This window comes from Heteronotia binoei, chromosome 12 (assembly GCF_032191835.1).
Source record: "Heteronotia binoei isolate CCM8104 ecotype False Entrance Well chromosome 12, APGP_CSIRO_Hbin_v1, whole genome shotgun sequence".
NCBI classification, from domain to species: domain Eukaryota; kingdom Metazoa; phylum Chordata; class Lepidosauria; order Squamata; family Gekkonidae; genus Heteronotia; species Heteronotia binoei.
Window position 1 is genome coordinate 74,222,363 of NC_083234.1, and position 17,693 is coordinate 74,240,055.

Consider the following 17,693-nt stretch of genomic DNA (forward strand, 5'->3'; position numbering starts at 1 on the left):
GTCAAAGGGTGTGGCCTAATATGCAAATAATTCCTGCTGGGCTTTTTCTACAAAAAAAGCTCTGAGCCCTATGCACTGTGCTCCTTTTATGTCTAGCCAAACCACCTATCCAAATGGTTCAATATCATCTGCTTTGAATGGCACTGGCTCTCTGTCATCTCAGGCAAAAGGAAAACAGATCTTTCCTAAAGCCAGCTCCTTCAGATTGCGTATTTAAAAATGTCCGAGCTCAGGGTAGCATATGCGGTTCTCTAGGGGTTTTTTTGTAGGAACTCACTGGCATATTAGGCCACACCCCCTGACATCACCATTGTTTCACACAGAGCTTTTTGGTAGAAAAGGCCCAGCAGGAACTCATATGCATATTAGGCCACACCCCTGACACCAAGACAGCTGGAACTGTGCGTTCCTGTGCATTCCTGCTTTTTAAAAAAAGCCCTGCGGTTCTCTGTTTCATCATCTCCACAAACCTTTGAGGTAGGTTAGGCTGAGAGATCATCCAGTAAGCTTCATGAGTGCTTAAGAGGACAGAGATCTCCCTAGCCCCAGTCAGACTCTCTAACCACTACACTAAACTGTCTCTCAACACATCTTATTGTCTTTGCAGCCTCTTCCTTTGGCATGCTTGCTTTGTTTGGGAGTCAGTCCCGCTGAATTCAGTGGCGCCTCCAAGTTAAGTGTGTGTAGGATTGCTGCCACTTTCCCCTGTGTGTGTATGTGAGTGGGTGGCATAGTCCATGACTCATACAGAGAAATGATCGCTGGGCAGATTATCTAGCTATTTTGTCTTTGCCCTTTTGAAGATGCTGTCTGCAGCTTTAGTCAATGTGTTCAGTGCCCACCAGGCCTCGCTTCGACTCTTGATTTTATAATCTCTCTTCCCCACTCCTTGTTGCATCTTTTAAGTGCTTTAAAATTATCCACCTTTAATTTTTTTTTTTTGCTTATTTCAGTGTGAGTTTTCGGTCAATTCTATCGCTAGTAGGTCAGAGGTTCTAAAAAGGTGGAGGGAAGATATGACTGTCATCTTTTATTATTGTAAAGATTTTTTAAATCATTTCTTTCTGCATAATCAACGTTGGAGTGAGCAACTCAGCATGCCAGAATGTGGGGGGAGGGGCATGCGCTACATCATGTGTATAGGCAGGGCTTTTTTTTAATAGCAGAAATGCTTGGGAACGCAATTCCAGCTGGCTTGGTGTCAGGGGGTGTGGCCTAATATGCAAAGGAGTTCCTGCTGGGCTTTTCCTACCAAAAAGCCCTGTGTGAAACAATGGTGATGTCAGGGGGTGTGGCCCAAAATGCAAATGAGTTCCTACTGGGCTTTGCCTACCAAAAAGCCCTGTGTGGAACAATGGTGATGTCAGGGTATGTAGCCTAATATGCAAAGGAGTTCCTGCTGGGCTTTTCCTACAAAAAAAAGCCCTGTTGTTATCTCCTGGAATGGGTTGCCTCTCTTTGTCTTAACCTTAGAGCTGCCCCATCTCCTCTCACTCTATGTACACAGCCTTTCATGGAGACACATATCTCTGCAGGTCTCTCTGGTAGAGATGATGCCCTCATACTCCCACACACATGATGCTGGACAAGCTGGCCCTTTTGTGATAGAGAAACTACTCTCTTGATTAGGCTTCTTTCAACATCCGGTCTGGGAATTCCTGGACATTTCAGAGTGGAGTCTGGGGAGGGGGATGATATAGGGTCGCCAGGTCTGTGTTGGAAAATGCCTGGAGACTTTGGGGGTGGATCCAGGGGAGGGTGGGGTTTGGGGAGGGGAGGGGCCTCAGCATGGTAGAATGCCATAAAGTTCACCCTTCCAAGCAGCCATTTTCTCCAGGGGAGCTGATTTTTGCCAGCTGGGGATCAGTTGTCAGAGGTGGAGATCTCCAGGCTCCATCTGGAGGCTGGCAACCCTAGGATGATACCATAGAATTCACCTCTCCAAAGCAGCTGTTTTCTCTAGGAAAACTGATCTGTGCAGTATGGGCATCTGTTGTAATTCTAGAAGATCTTCAAGCCTCAACTGGATGTAGAGTTGCCAGCCTCCAGGTAGGGCCTGGAGATCACTTGCTTTTACAACTGATCTCCAGCTGGCTGCTTGGAAGGGTGGATTCCAGGGCTTTTTTTTCTTTAAGCAGGAATGCAGTTCCAGCTGGCCAGAATTGTCCTGTTTTTCAGACAGAGAAAGGTCTTTTTAAACACCTGCTAAAAAAAAAAAAAAGGTAGTCCCCTGTACAAGCACCAGTTGTTTCCGACTCTGGGGTGATGTCACATCACGACATTTTCACAGCAGACTTTTTACGGGGTGGTTTGCCATTGCCTTCCCCGATCATCTACATTTCCCCCCCAGCAAGCTGGGGGCTCATTTTACCGACCTCGGAAGGATGAAAGACTGAGTCAACCTTGAGCCGGCTACCTGAACTCAGCTTCCGCTGGGATCGAACTCAGGTCATGAGCAGAGAGTTTGTTTGCAGTACTGCAGCTTTACCACTCTGTGCCATGGGGCTCTAAACACCTGCTGCTGAGATCCTTTTGCTTGCCCCAGAGACTTTCTGCATGCAAAGCAGGTGCTCTTCCTCTGAGCCACAGCGAAGCTCAATATTCATGCCTGAGTGGAGATTCGAACTCAGCTCTCCATACGAGTTAAGCCCAACAAACTTACAACTGTACTGCAGGGGATCATTTTAACAGGCAGCCTTGCAACTCTGTTTGATGTTCCGGAGGAGGAGCCCTTGGAGGGGTTTGCACTGAAATAAACAAACAGAATTGCAGGAAAGAAGCCAGAACTTCAGACTGTGAACGTCATGCTTATGCTGTGTCTCTCCCACACATTTCTCATGTGACAGATGGGCAGACCTCTTATCTGCACGAAGAGCTTTCACCTATTTCATTGCAAATGATTGATATCCCTGCCCTTATTCCTGCTTTTGAGACATTCGGAAGCTGGTGGGGGTTTTTTGCAGCTAGACAAAGGTCTTGCAAGCATATGCTCCAGCCGTCCTCGTTTACAGAGATGGGTCCTATTTTCATACCTCAGCCTCTTATAAATAACTCTCTATTTTTTGCCTTTGGGGATGCCTTGCTAAAATGTTTAATGTTAAGTGTGAGATTGCTTGAGTCATCATCGATACTCCTTCTAAACTGTGGAGTTATAACATAGTGGGTTCAATGCGAGGAGGAGACACGGTTGCAGTGATAATAGCTCTCTTTATTAGTTACAGCAGGGTGACGGTTCTAGAAGAAGACTGCTTTGCTGGGCCAACGGGGCCAATTATATGCAGTTAAAGGTTCCCGCGCTAGGACGCCATTGGATAATTCAAACCAGCAGGGAGCCTTGTGATTGGAGCAGGGTGGCAGGGATTTGGATCCTACAGCCCATTGTTCTGTAGACCCCAAGCTCAGGCTAAAGGCTCCAATGAGCCAGGCAGGAACACCGTTAATATTAGCATTAGTCCACATCCACAAAAGGAGTCTTGTGAGCAAAAATTCTGCTTCATGAGCTACTGGCATCAAAGTGTACAAGACTGTGCATGGGATGGAGAAGGTAGAGAAAGAAGTACTTTTCTCCCTTCCTCACAATACAAGAACTCGTGGAAACGTAATGAAATTGCTGAGCAGTTGAGTTAGAACAGATAAAAGGGTGGTTAATACGTGGAATTCACTGCCACAGGAGGTGGTGGCAGCTACAAGGTGTTTTTGTATAAAACAATTTATTGTACTGTAATATATTGTAATCACACTCATCATTTGTTATTAAAGATTAATACATATACATTACATTTTCTCGACCCTCCTCCCCCTTTGATGACCCTCCAGCAGTGTATTTTATTTAAATTGTTAAGAAGGTAAAACTTTATCTAGTAAAGAATCTTACTTCATAATAATTAAATTGCTTAAAAGAAAAGAAAAAAGAAAGAAAAAAGTAATCAAATAAATCTGTTAAAGAATCTTCTTTTTTTAAAAAGCATCATAAAGCAAAAAGAGAAAAAGAAAGTGAAACCATGTTATAACTATAATCCATCTTTATAGTAGTCCTTTAATCATTGTCAAAAAAGGACAAAAAAAAGTTCCCATAGTCTTGCTTTTTTACAATAATCCATTTAACGTTCCTTTAGAGTGTAACCATTGTCAAAGATCGCCAAGTGTCCCTTAACATTCCATTGTTTTTCAACATAATTTTGAAATTTTCTCCACTCATTTTTAAACTTCTCTAAATCATGTTCTTTTAAGATTCTTGTAAGCTTGTCCATTTCACTCCAATGCATAACTTTTAAAGTCCATTCCCACTTTTCTGATATTTTGTCCTGCTTCCACATCTGCGCAGCTGTCCAAGCAGCTGAAAGCATATACCAACGTATCATTCTATCTTGTTTCGGAAATTTTCCCATTTGTAATCCCAACAGAAAAATGTCTGGTGCCTTCTTGATATTATAATCCAAAAATTTCGAAATCTCTTGCTGAATCATTTGCCAAAATTGTTTCGCCTTTTCACAGGTCCACCACATATGGTAGAAAGATCCTTCTTGTTTTTTACATTTCCAACATCTATTCGACACCTGATTGTTCATTTTTGCCAGTTTCTTAGGTGTCATATACCACCTATATAACATTTTAAAACAGTTTTCTTTAATATTGTAACATGTCGATATTTTCAGAGTTCTTCCATAAGTATTCCCATGATTCCATCTGTATTTCCTTATTTGTTTATCGCCCACTTTAACATTTGCGATTTAACTACTTCATCTTCTGTAGACCATTTCAATAAGAATTTATAAGTTCTTGAAATCAATTTTTCACTTTCGCCAAACAGCATTCTTTCCAATGCTGTTTGTTCTCGTCTTATTCCATCATTCTTAATGTCCTGTTCAAGCAAACCAGAGCTAAAATGTATTTTAATTTTATAATCATGACCTATTGTACTGCTGTATTATGACTGTGAGCCGCCCAGAGTCTGTATATGGAGTGGGCGGCATACAAATTTAAAGTAAATAAAAATAATAAAATAAATATACGCATAGACGGCTTCGAGAGGGGATTGGATAAACATATGGAGCAGAGGTCCATCAGTGGCTACTACCCACAGGATATTGATGGAACTCTCTGTCTGGTGCAGTGATGCTCTGTATTCTTGGTGCTTGGGGGGGGGCAATAGTGGGAGGGCTTCTAGTGTCCTGGCCCCACTGGTGGACCTCCTGATGGCACCTGGTTTTTTGGCCACTGTGTGACACAGTGTGTTGGACTGGATGGGCCATTGGCCTGATCCAACATGGCTTCTCTTATGTGACACAGAGTGTTGGACAGGATGGGCCATTGGCCTGATCCAACATGGCTTCTCTTGTGTTCTTATGTGACACAGAGTGTTGGACTGGATGGGCCACTGGCCTGATCCAACATGGCTTCTCTTATGTTCTTATGTCACAGAGTGTTGGACTGGATGGGCCATTGGCCTGATCCAACATGGTTTCTCTTATGTTCTTATGTGACACAGAGTGTTGGACTGGATGGGCCACTGGCCTGAACCAACATGGCTTCTCTTATGTGACACAGAGTGTTGGAATGGATGGGCCATTGGCCTGATCCAACATGGCTTCTCTTATGTTCTTCTGTGACACAGAGTGTTGGACTGGAGGGGCCATTGGTGGCCTGATCCAACAGAGCTTCTCTTATGTTCTTATGTGACACAGAGTGTTGGACTGGATGGGCCACTGGCCTGATCCAACATGGCTTCTCTTATGTTATTATGTGACACAGAGTGTTGGACTGGATGGGCCATTGGCCTGATCCAACATGGCTTCTCTTATGTTCTTAGTTGTGAGCTACTGCATGAATGAGTGTGCTCTGGGGCCATCCTTCCTGAGCTAAGACAAAAATGTGTGATCTGGAGGCTAAAAAACTGTGAGCTAGTTCACACTCACTCAGTTTAGAGGTCATCCTACTTCAGGATTCAGCCCTCTCCTGAGAACTACTTCAAGTGAAATCCCGGAAAAGGGAGTGGATTCATGTCGGTGCTCCTGGACTGCCTGCCAGTGCGCATGCATGAACATTAAGCCTGCATTCGGGTGTCATAACACAGACCTCTGTGTTGGGTACCAACGCAGCTTGTTCTTGTGTTTGCACATTCAGTCACACACATGTGGCCTCCCATTCGCTGTGATGTCTCACTGCAGATACCAGGAGAACCTGGAGCTTTTTTTCTCTTCTCAAATGGAGAGCTCAGGATGAAAGTTACGGCTCAGCATCCTGGTTTGTGTGGAGGAAACAATCTCCTGTTTGCTTGGCTGGCTGCATTTGGGTGTCATGGTGAACTGGATTTAAGGCTCCCTAAATAAAGAAAGTTTTGCTCACGTGCTCAGGGCTGGCCCTACCACTAGGCAAACAAGGCAATTGCCTAGGGCGCTGGCCTTCTGGGGCGCCAACTTGGGCAACTCTCCATGTGATTCAGTGACGTTACCAGTGCAGGGAGGGGCGCCAGAACCTAGCCTTGCCTAGGGTGCCAGACAGTCTAGGGCCAGCGCTGCATGTGCTGCCTGTGGGGGAGCAAGGAAGCAAAAAACCTGCATCAGTGACAGTCACAGACAAAACTAGTTCCCTCTAAGCTGTGGAGTCTCGTGAGCAAAAATTCTACTTTTGCGAGCTGCTGGCATGCAAGTTGTGAGCTACTGCATCAATTCGTTTGCTCTGGGACCATTTTTCCTGCGCTAAGACAAAAATGGGTGAGGCAGTGGTTTAAAAACTGTGAGCTAGCTCACGCTAACTCAGTTTAGAGGGAACACTGTCACAAAAGGTGTGTCGTGACATCGGAATCCAGTCCCTATACAACATGCAGTGAACAGCAAAAAAAAAAATTGCACACTGCTTTTAGAAAGGTATATTTTCAATGTGCTGTAGGACAATTATATCTTTTGCAAAAAAGAAAAATACTCTCATGGCATTTAACGCAGCAGATGATGGGCTAAGCAAATGAATGCAGCGTAAAGCAGTAGGTGTGGAAACTTCAACAATACCTCTTACATTGATCCTTGACATGAGAACTGGAGTGTCGCAATCATGTCCCCGATTTCATTTGTGAAATGTTCACAGCTGTGCTTTAAGTATCTGCCTAAAAACAAAAAAAAGTCCAGCAGGAACTCATTTGCATGTTAGGCCACACACCCTGACGCCAAGCCAGCTGCTGGAACCGTGTTTAGGGCTGCCAATCCCCAGTTGGGGGCAGGAGATCCCCCGTAATGGAGGCCCTCCCCACACTTCAGGGTTATCAGTAAGCAGGGGGGGGGGGGAAGGGAAGGGAAATATCTGCTGAGCACTCCATCATACCCTATGGAGACTGATTCTAATAGGGCATAATGGATTATTGATCTGTGGGTATCTGGGGCTCTAGGGAGGTTGGGTTTTTTTTTAAGTAATGCACCAAATTTTCAGCATAGCATCCGATGCCTCTCCTCAAAACACCTTCCAAGTTTCAAGAAAATTGGACCAGGGGTCCAATTCTATGAGCCCCAAAAGAAGGTGCCCCTATCCTTCATTATTTCTAATGGAGGGATGGCATTTAAAAGTTATGCGGTCCCTTTAAATGTGAAGGCCAGAACTCCCTTTGGAGAATTGGAGCTCAATTATGCTTGTCACAACGTTGCTCCTGGCTCCACCCCCAAAGTCTCCAGATGTTTCTTGAATTGGACTTGGCAACCCTAGCCCACCCCCCAAAGCAGCCATTTTCCCCAGGGGAACTGATCTCTGTCAGCTAGGGTTGCCAATTCCCGGGAGGGGGGGCAGGGGATCCTCCAGTTTGGAGGCCCTCCCCCGCTCCAGAGTCATCAGAAAGTGGGGGGGGGATGTCTGCTGGGTGCTCCATTATTCCCTATGGAGACTGATTCCCATAGGGTAGAATTAGGGTTGCCAAGTCCAATTTAAGAAATATCTGGGGACTTTGGGGGTGGAGCCAGGAGACATTAGGGGTGGAGCCAAAATCAAGGCTGTGACAAGCATAATTGAACTCCAAAGGGAGTTCTGGCCATCACATTGAAAGGGACGACACACCTTTTCAATTCCTTCCTTCCATAGGAAATAATGAAGGATAGGGGCACCTTCTTTTGGGGTTCATAGAATTGGACCCCTTGGTCCAATCATTTTGAAACTCGGGGGATATTTTGGGGAGAGGCACTAGATGCTATACTGAAAATTTGGTGCCTCTACCTCAAAAAACAGCCCCCCCAGAGCCCCAGATACCCGCGGATCAATTCTCCATGATTTTTTATGAGAATAAATCTCCATAGGGAATAACAGAGTTCCCAGCAGACATTTCCCTCCCCTCCCCCTGCTTTCTGACGACCCTGAAGCGGGTGGAGGGCCTCCAAACCGGGGGATCCCCTGCCCCCACCTGGGGATTGGCAACCCTAGGTAGAATGGAGAATTGATCTGTGGGTATCTGGGGCTCTGGGGGGGCTGTTTTTTGAGGCAGAGGAACCAAATTTGCAGTGTAGCATCCGATGACTCTCCTCAAAATGCTTTAAAAAGATTGGGCCAGGGGGTCCAATGTTATGAGCCCCAAAAGAAGGTGCCCCTATCCTTCGTGATTTCCAATGGAGGGAAAGCATTTAAAAGGTGTGTTGTCCCTTTAAATGTGATGGCCGGAACTCCCTTTGGAGTTCAATTATGCTTGTCACACCCTTGCTTCTGGCTCCACCCCCAAAGTCCCCAGATATTTCTTGAATTGGTTGTGGCAATCCTACTGCCAGCTGGAGATCAGTTGTAAAAGCAGGAGATCTCCAGGCCCCACCTGGAGGCTGGGAACCCTAACAAACCCATTTATTGTTTTCAACATTCATAACTCCAATCGCTTAATTTCCCCCAAAAGGCCAGGAGCTGCTGGAATTAAGGTTCTGGCACTTTAATGACTACTGCAACAAGCTTTCCTTCCCCTGTGTTTAGTAAGAACAGTTACCATCTGCAGCAGGTGCTCTGGATTCCCCCAAACCATCTAAAAGCTGTTGGTTACCACCTCCCCCCCCCCCCGACTCCCCCTTTATCCCTTTCCTCTATCCTCTGGCCCCCACCCTGAACAGATGGCAGCCCACCCTTCTTATATAAGCCCTCCTTATCTGTATGTACATTAAAATGCTGCTTATTTTTAAAAAGGGAGGGGTGTCAGGTGGAGGAGGAGGTGGCCACAGCGGCGAAGGATGCGGGGGGTCTTCCTAAAGCAAGATCGATAACCAGAAAAAAACGGAGAGGATGGCAGTTTTAATGAGATGTCGAAACACATTTAAAATTCTTGCTTTGGAGGGGTACAGTCTTGGTGCTAGCGAGGGTAAAATGGGGACAGCACAAAACCCATGATTCCCAATGGACACAAGGAAGGAAAAGGAAGACTTTCAGATGTTTGTTTGGATTTTGTGATGGAAGAGATGGTTGTCTTGCATTTGATCGTTATAAAGATGCTTGCTTTTCTCTGTCTTTGAGAACCTACTGTAAATCATTCAGAACAAATATTTAAACACCTAATGAAAATTAGGTTAATGAAAATTATATCTTTGTATTGAATTGATGCGACCAAGTCAAAGCAAAGAACTTCTGAGTCCATTGATTTCATTGATTGAAGTGGGAACACTTGAAACTCATGCTGAACTGTCCCTCCCCTTTAACTGGATCACTCCATCTGTTTCTTTACATTGATCAAAATAATTACATTTCATGTATCTCCTGCCCACATCCAAAGGGGCCCAAATAGGGTTGCCAATCCCCATAGGGTATAATGGAGAATCGATCTGTAGGTATCTGGGGCTCTGGGGGAGCTGTTTTTTTGAGGTAGCGGCACCAAATTTTCAGCTTAACATCTAGTGCCTCTCCTCAAAACACCCTCGAAGTTTAAAAAAGACTGGACCCGGGGGTTCAATTCAGTGAACCCCAAAAGAAGGTGCCCCTATCCTCCATTATTTTCAATGGAGGGAAGGCATTTAAAAGGAGTGCAGTCCCTTTAAATGTGATGGCCAGAACTCCTTTTGGAGTTTAATCGTGCTTGTCACAGCCTTGCTCCTGTCTCCACCCCCAAAATCCCCAGATATTTCCTGAGTTGGACCTGCAACCCTGGGCCCAAAGCAGCTTACAAACATATACCACAGAACAGGCAGAGTACAAAACCAATCTGTATATTTATGCAAGACCTCTGTGGCCCTCTATTTGCAAGACCTGAGCAGGGCTCTCCATGATGGGACCTTTTGGGGGACATTAATTCAGAGGGTTGCCGTAAGTCAGAACCAACGTGACAGCACTTAACACGCACACATTTATGCACTAGATCAGGGGTGGCCAAGGGTAGCTCTCCAGATGGTTTTTGCCTACAACTCCCATCAGCCCCAGCCAGCATGGCCAACGGCTGGGGCTGATGGGAGGTGTAGGCAAAAAAACATCTGGAGAACTACCGTTGGCCACCCCTGCACTAGATATATAGATGTTGCTAGATAGAGAAATGCATGCAGACAGCATATGTAGCCTGTGTGCATCTAAAGCTGTACCCACATGGCAAGGATGCTCTGTTTCCCTGTCATCCCTGCCTCCGGTGCGTCCACAAAGGAGTTTTGTGTGCACTTTCCTTCTGTTGGTTACCATTTGCCCTGAATTCCCAACCTCACATGTGCAATTGGAGGGCTTTCAAAAAAAAAAACCATTAAAACAATCTAACTCCATGATTTGTGGACCCTTCAAATGGCATGGGAGGGGCAGCAGCTGCTCCTGGGTGACCCTCCCTTATGCTTTAAATTGTGCAGGAGGAGAGGAGCAGTCCAAGGGTGAGGCCCCCCCCCCCAAAAAAAAAACCTGTCAGGGGGCCAGGCCCCGTGGGCCTCTGGTTAGCTACGGGCCTGCTCCATGATGTAGTAATTCTTCTGGATTTTTTCTTCTTTGATTTCAAACATGTAATTGACATATCACTCTACCTCAAAACTGGTTATTGACACATGGTGATGTATCAGTTACTGGTTTTCTGAATCCCTTAAAAGTCATCCAGTGCTGGGGCCAAGCATGGCTGCTGCAGCTGGTCTGGGGAAACAGGTGCAGAGGAAACGACCCTGAGGACATAGCAGCAAAGGAAGGAACACGGCAAATCATCATTGTGTGAATGCAAGGCTTGGAAAAGATCAGAGAAAGGCAAGGTAAAATCAGGCAGATTATGGGACAAATACCATAGATGCTGGATGCCAAACCAGAGTCGTAGCTCTGTGTGGAAGCAACCGAAGTTGTTTTAAAACATATAAAAACCGGAATGGAATTAGACCTTGAATCAGTATTTTAAAAGGCAGAAAACAACATGCAGATCACTTTCTTCTGTTTTAAGCATTTGGGGCATTATCTATTGTAAACATTTGGGGGATAAAGGTAAAAGTAAAGGTAGTTCCCTGTGCAAGCACCAGTCGTTTCCGACTCTGGGGTGATGTTGCATCACGACGTTTTCACGGCAGATGTTTTACGGGGTGGTTTGCCATTGCCTTTCCTTTTATATATCATATTTCTTTTGTTTTACTTGCACCAAGATAATACATACAAACACCACAAAACACCCCATACCAATACCTATGTTTGTTATTATTCAGTTGCACAGTCGAATTCGCTCTTTGCAACCCCATGGACAAAGTCACGCCAGGCCCTCCTGTCTTCCACCATCCTCCGAAGTCTGCTCAAATTCGTGTTTATTACATCAGTAACACTGTCCAGCCATCTCATCTTTTGCCGTCCCCTTCTTCTTTCGCCTTCTGTCTTTCCTAGCATCAGGATCTTCTCCAGGGAGTGCTCCCTCTCATTTGGTGGCCAAAGTATTTGAGCTTCAGCTTCAGCATCTGACCTTCCAGGGAACAGTTTGGGTTGATTTCCCTTAGGACTGACTGATTTGATCTTCTTGCAGTCCAAGGGACTCTCAAGAGTCTTCTCCAGCACCACATATATACCTCTACCCACATATATACCAACAATACACATAATACATAAAAAATGGAGTGGAGGCTATGGAATCTTATTAATCAAATACATTTCTTTCCTCTATATTATGACCCAAAAACCTATTTGGCATTTAAAATGATTTAACATAATAATAATTAACATAATACTGATTTATTTCCTCTACTTTATCCCCTTTATCCACTGGTAAAATAAATTCCATTTACCTACTGTTTGTTTATCAGGTTTCTCCGTTAACTTTTCCGTCAAGGTATCTGCTTCTGCTATGTTGTCATTGTTATAACTTCATCTATTGTTGGAACCTCTTTCCCCTTCCAATATTTTGCCAAAACAATTCTAGCAGCTGTTAATATATTTAAAACCAAACATTTCACTTGTTTTTCCACTTTATCTGGTATCAAATTTACTAGGAACAACTCTGCCTTGAAGGGAATGGTCGTTTTAGTGATTTTTTTGTAAGAGCTCATGTACTTTAATCCAGTGCCATTGCCTTCCCCAGTCATCTACACTTTCCCCCCAGCAAGCTGGGTACTCATTTTACCAACCTCAGAAGGATGGAAGACTGCGTCAACCTGGAACTGGCTACCTGAACCAGCTTCCGCTGGGATTGAACTCAGGTCGTGAGCAGAAAGCTTCGACTGCAGTACTGCAGCTTTACCACTCTGCACCACAGGGCTGCATTTGGGGGATAAACGCACCCAAAATTAAGCATTGTTAAAGTTCTTTTTTAATAGTTCCACAGATTGGATAAGCACTTATTTGAAGTAATAGGACTAAAATATTTCTAAAATATTTCCAAGTTGGGGGTCATCTGCATGTGGCCCAGCCTAGCCCAATTCCATCAGATCTCAGAAGGGCCCAAGATAGTACTTGGACAGGTGACCTGACCACCAAGGAAGTCCAGGGTTGCTGTGCAAAGCCAACCAACATCTGTTAGCGTCCCTTGCCTATGAAAACCTGCTGGGTTTGTATTTAATCAGAATGATATCGAAAACCAAATCTTTTCACATTTTTGTCATTATAGTTGACATTATTTCTGAAACAGATGTAAAGGTCTGTGTTTATTTCTTATTGAAATGATTTGGTGTCACTGTTAAGAGTTTTGAGAATTCTCCTGACTAGCTAGTCTGTTCAGATCTTCCGGGTCCCTAACTGGGAATTTGTTTTCTAGTTCCATTCTAAACCCATATGATCCTGGGATACTAAAAATATGAATAGATATATAGATTGAACATCCTATCAATCAATAGCCCGAACTCAGAGGAAGCTGAATTCAGCTAAGCTGAATCCAGCTAAGACAGAGGTCCTGAGTCGGGGTGGGGTGGGTATGGGCATCGAGCTCCCAGCTTTGGACAGTGCCACATTGGTGCCAGCCAAAAGGTGAGGAGCTTGGGAGTGACCTTGGAGGCCCAGATCGCGATGGTTGCCAGGTCTGCCTTTTGTTATCTTTGGCAGATCAGGCAGCTAGCACCATACCTATCCCCCCAGGACCTGTCTACAGTGATCCATGGTCACTTCCAGACTGGACTACTGTAACTTGCTCTACGCTGGCTTACCCTTGAGACTGATCCAGAAACTGCAGCGGGTGCAGAATGCGGCGGCTCGCCTGCTGACTGCGCCACCTTTATAGGTGGGCATTCGGCCGGCGCTCTGCAGTCTGCACTGGCTACCCGTCAAGTACCGGATATGCTTCAAGGTTCTAGCGCTAACATTTAAAGCCTTACAGTCAGCCGGAAACTCTTTTGATTTAATTTCAACCCATTGGTTCTGGTCTTACCTTCCGGGGCCACAGAAAACAATTCCACACCATCCTCTATATGACAGCCCCTTCAGGTACTTGAAGATGGTGATCATATCACCTCTCAGCTGCCTCCTCTCCAGGCTAAACATCCCCAGCTCCTTCAACCTTTCCTCATAGGACGTGGTCTCCAGATCCCTCACCATCTTCGTCACCCTCCTCTGGATCCATTCCAGCTTGTCTATATCCTTCTTAAAATGTGGTGCCCAAAACTGAACACAATACTCCAGGTAAGGTCTTACCAGAGCAGAGTAAAGCGACACCATCACATCACGTGATCTGGACACTATACTTCTGTTGATAGAGCCCAAAATTGCATTTGCCTTTTTGTTATTACGTTTGGCCTCCAGACATTACGTATGAAATCATTTGTCATTACATTTGGCCTCCCAACATCTATTGGCCGTCCCCGGCCCAAGAGACGCCCGCCTCACCTCAACTAGGGCCAGGGCTTTTTCAGTCCTAGGCCCAACCTGGTGGAATCACCTCCCTATTGAGACCCGGACCCTACCTGGCTTATTAGTCTTCTGTAGGGCCTGTTTGGTGTAGTGGTTAAGTGTGCGGACTCTTATCTGGGAGAACCGAGTTTGATTCCCCACTCCTCCATTTGCACCTGCTGGAATGGCCTTGGGTCAGCCATAGCTCTGGCAGAGGTTGTCCTTGAAAGGGCAGCTGCTGTGAGAGCCCTCTCCAGCCCCACCCACCTCACAGGGTGTCTGTTGTGGGGGAGGAAGGGAAAGGAGATTGTGAGCCGCTCTGAGACTCTTCGGAGTGGAGGGCGGGATATAAATCCAATATCTTCATCTACCTCACAGGGTGTCTGTTGTGGGGGAGGAGGGTAAAGGAGATTGTGAGCCGCTCTGAGACTCTTCGGAGTGGAGGGCGGGATATAAATCCAATATCTTCTTCTTCATCTTCTGTAAAACGGAGCTGTTCCGCCAGGCTTTTAGCTGAGGCTGCGGGCGTCTATCCTTGATCTGGTTGGCCTCCCCGGCCAGCACTGTCATCTGTGCTAGGAATTGAAATAAAAACTGCCATCCCTATGAGATATCATGATGTGAGATGGCGAGGCTGGGCAATATGTGATGTCACGGTAACCTGAGTGCCGTTGCGTTGTCTGTTTTAAAATGTTTTTTTTATCGTATTTTATTTTATTATATGTTGTACTTCACGCTGAGCCCTACGGGGAATGGGCGGAATAGAAATTTACTAAAATAAAAAAACAACAATGAAACTTGTTGGCATTCATGGAACAAATGCCCTTGTTCTGAGAATTCTCTGTTCTCCGGGTTCACCCAGCCTAGTTTGAAATCCAACTGCACTCAACTGTCAGAAGTGGAAACAGAAGCATCAGAAATTACATTGTGCTTGTGTCTGCTCTGCTCGTAATTTACTTACATGTACTTTTGTGTCTGACTGTATCCCACAGTTTATATGAATCCAGTTTTTCAGATTACATACACACATATGATTATCTGTGATAGATTATCTAACACACACACATTAGATATTGTATTTAAATTTGTTCAGGATGCATAGGAAGATTGTAAAATTAGTAAAGAGTCCAGTAGCACCTGTAAGACTAGCACATTTTATTGTAACATAAGCTTTTGAGAAACACAGCTCTCTTTGTCAGATGCACTGATGAAGAAGAGAGCTGTGTTTCTCAAAAGTTTATGCTACAAAAAAAAATGGTTAGTCTTAAAGGTGCTATTGGACACTGCTGTTTTGTAGCAACAGACTAACATGGCTAACTCCTCTGGATTGAGGAAGATTGTATTATTACCACATGTGATTTTGATTGCCATTGATAAATATTCTTATGTTATTTGCAATTGAATCATTAATGGAAATGTCACAGACAGGACCTTTTTATGTTTTATTACCTTTGACTCCAGAGTTTACTGTTTTCCCCTCTGTTCAGTGTCTTTATATCTATGCCAATTGCGGACACATTTAATGCTCCTGATAGTGGACTTTAGTTCAGGAAAGCTTCTGTCCCAAATTTGTTAATCTACAGCTGAGCCATTTTGCTTTTAAATTAAACCCATCATGTATACATAGGCAGGCCTCAGATTCAGCAGGAGCAGAGCTCCTGAACCTTTCTGAGGGTTCCCCCCTCTTCCTCCCCACCTACCTTGTCCATTGAATAGTAGGTGTAGCTGCGTAACAATCTCTGGATTAGGAGAGCAGGCAGCCAGCCACCAGGGGCTTTGCCACGCCCCTAGCAGCCCTCATTAACCCCTGGAGAAGCTCACACCACCCTTTCCCCACGTATGTGATTTTGGGCAGCGGGTGGTTTGCTGGCCTTTTGACTGGGGGGGGGGGGGTTGGCTCAGGAGAGCCCCGAGCAAGCGATGCCTACTTGGGCTGCCTGGATCTCTAGCCAGCCCAAGCAGGCCTTGCTCGTCGGGGCTGTCCTTTCCTGCTTCAGGTTGCTTTTGGTGGTGGCGGGGGAGCAGCATATGCTAATGAGTTGTGCTAATGAGCTCCACCACCTGTTTTTCTACAAAACGACCCCTGCACTTAGGAATAATTACATTTGTAATATCCCGCCCCTCCCCCCTATGGAAGCCCTGACCTAAAATCATCATGGCTAGCCTAATCTCCCAGATCTTGGAATATCTGATTGTAATCTGCCTTGAGTCCCCCTTAAAAATACACAATACAAGCTAGAATCCAATACAGGAGACTTTGGAGTTTGCTTCTTGAATACGTCCCATTTCTCTACAAAGCTGATGGATCTAAATCTGGACACCAGGTGGTGTTATTAACAGAATGCAATTGGGTGTAAGGGCCATCTTATTCAAAGCGGTGGTCGTGGAGTAGAAATAAATAGTGCCAGTAGCATGTACAACTCCCTTGGCTACATCAGCAATATCGTCTTTTTTTCTGAGCTACTCTAGACACTTCTGAATTAAGATTTTCTTCAGCTGTTTTAGTTCCATCACTGAAATGCCCTTTTAAAAAAAGTGGTGCTTCTATTAAATGTTCAAGCCCAGGGGAAGCTGCAGGGACTATAAATAAAGAAATAAGCTGTCCCTGGATAGTATTGGGATGGGAGACCACCTAGGAAATCCAAGGAATGACAAACCACCTCTGGGTGGGAAAGGGTCACTCTAAACTGCCCTTTCTACCATCCAATAAGGGGAAAGGTACATTTAAAAAAAAAGGCTCAAGATACTGAGAAACCTTAAATTTAAAGTCTTTTTGAAAGAGGAAAGGGCACGCTGTAAAAAATGTATCCTGAACATTTATAAACAATCCCATTTAAAATAGCGCCCCCTCTCCCATATGGAGGAAGGGTACAAGCTCTGCTCATGACCTGAGTTCGATCCCATCCTAAGCTGGGTTCAGGTAGCTGGCTCAAGGCTGACTCAGCCTTCCACCCTTCCGAGGTCGGTAAAATGAGTACCCAGCTTGCTGGGGGGAAAGTGTAGATGACTGGGGAAGGCAATGGCAAACCACCTCGCATAAAGATCCAGGTGGGCAGCTGTGCTGGTCTGAAGCGACAGAACAAAGGAGGAGTCCCATTAGCACCTTTCAGGTCAACAAAGTTTTATTCAGAATGTAAGCTTTCGTTGCATGTATACTTCAGACTGGTGCTTGCACAGGGGACTACCTTTACCTTTACATTAAAACGCAGCCATTGTTTAGAGGAGGAGCAATTTTAAAATGCAGTTCCGCGTTCTGGGGAAAGGAATAGATCCAAGCGGGCAGCCATGCTGGTCTGAAGCAGTAGAACAAAGTAGGAGTCAAGTGCACCTTTAAGACCAACAAAGTTTTATTCGGAACGTAAGCTTTCGTGTGCTCCAAGCACACTTTCATCAGACGAGGAATCAGGTACCGTGGGCAGGGCTGTATATAGCTGGTAGGCAGTGGTTTAGAATGCAAAATGGTACAAATTTAAGACCAATGACAGAATAGTAAAATCAACAAATTGAGCAAACCT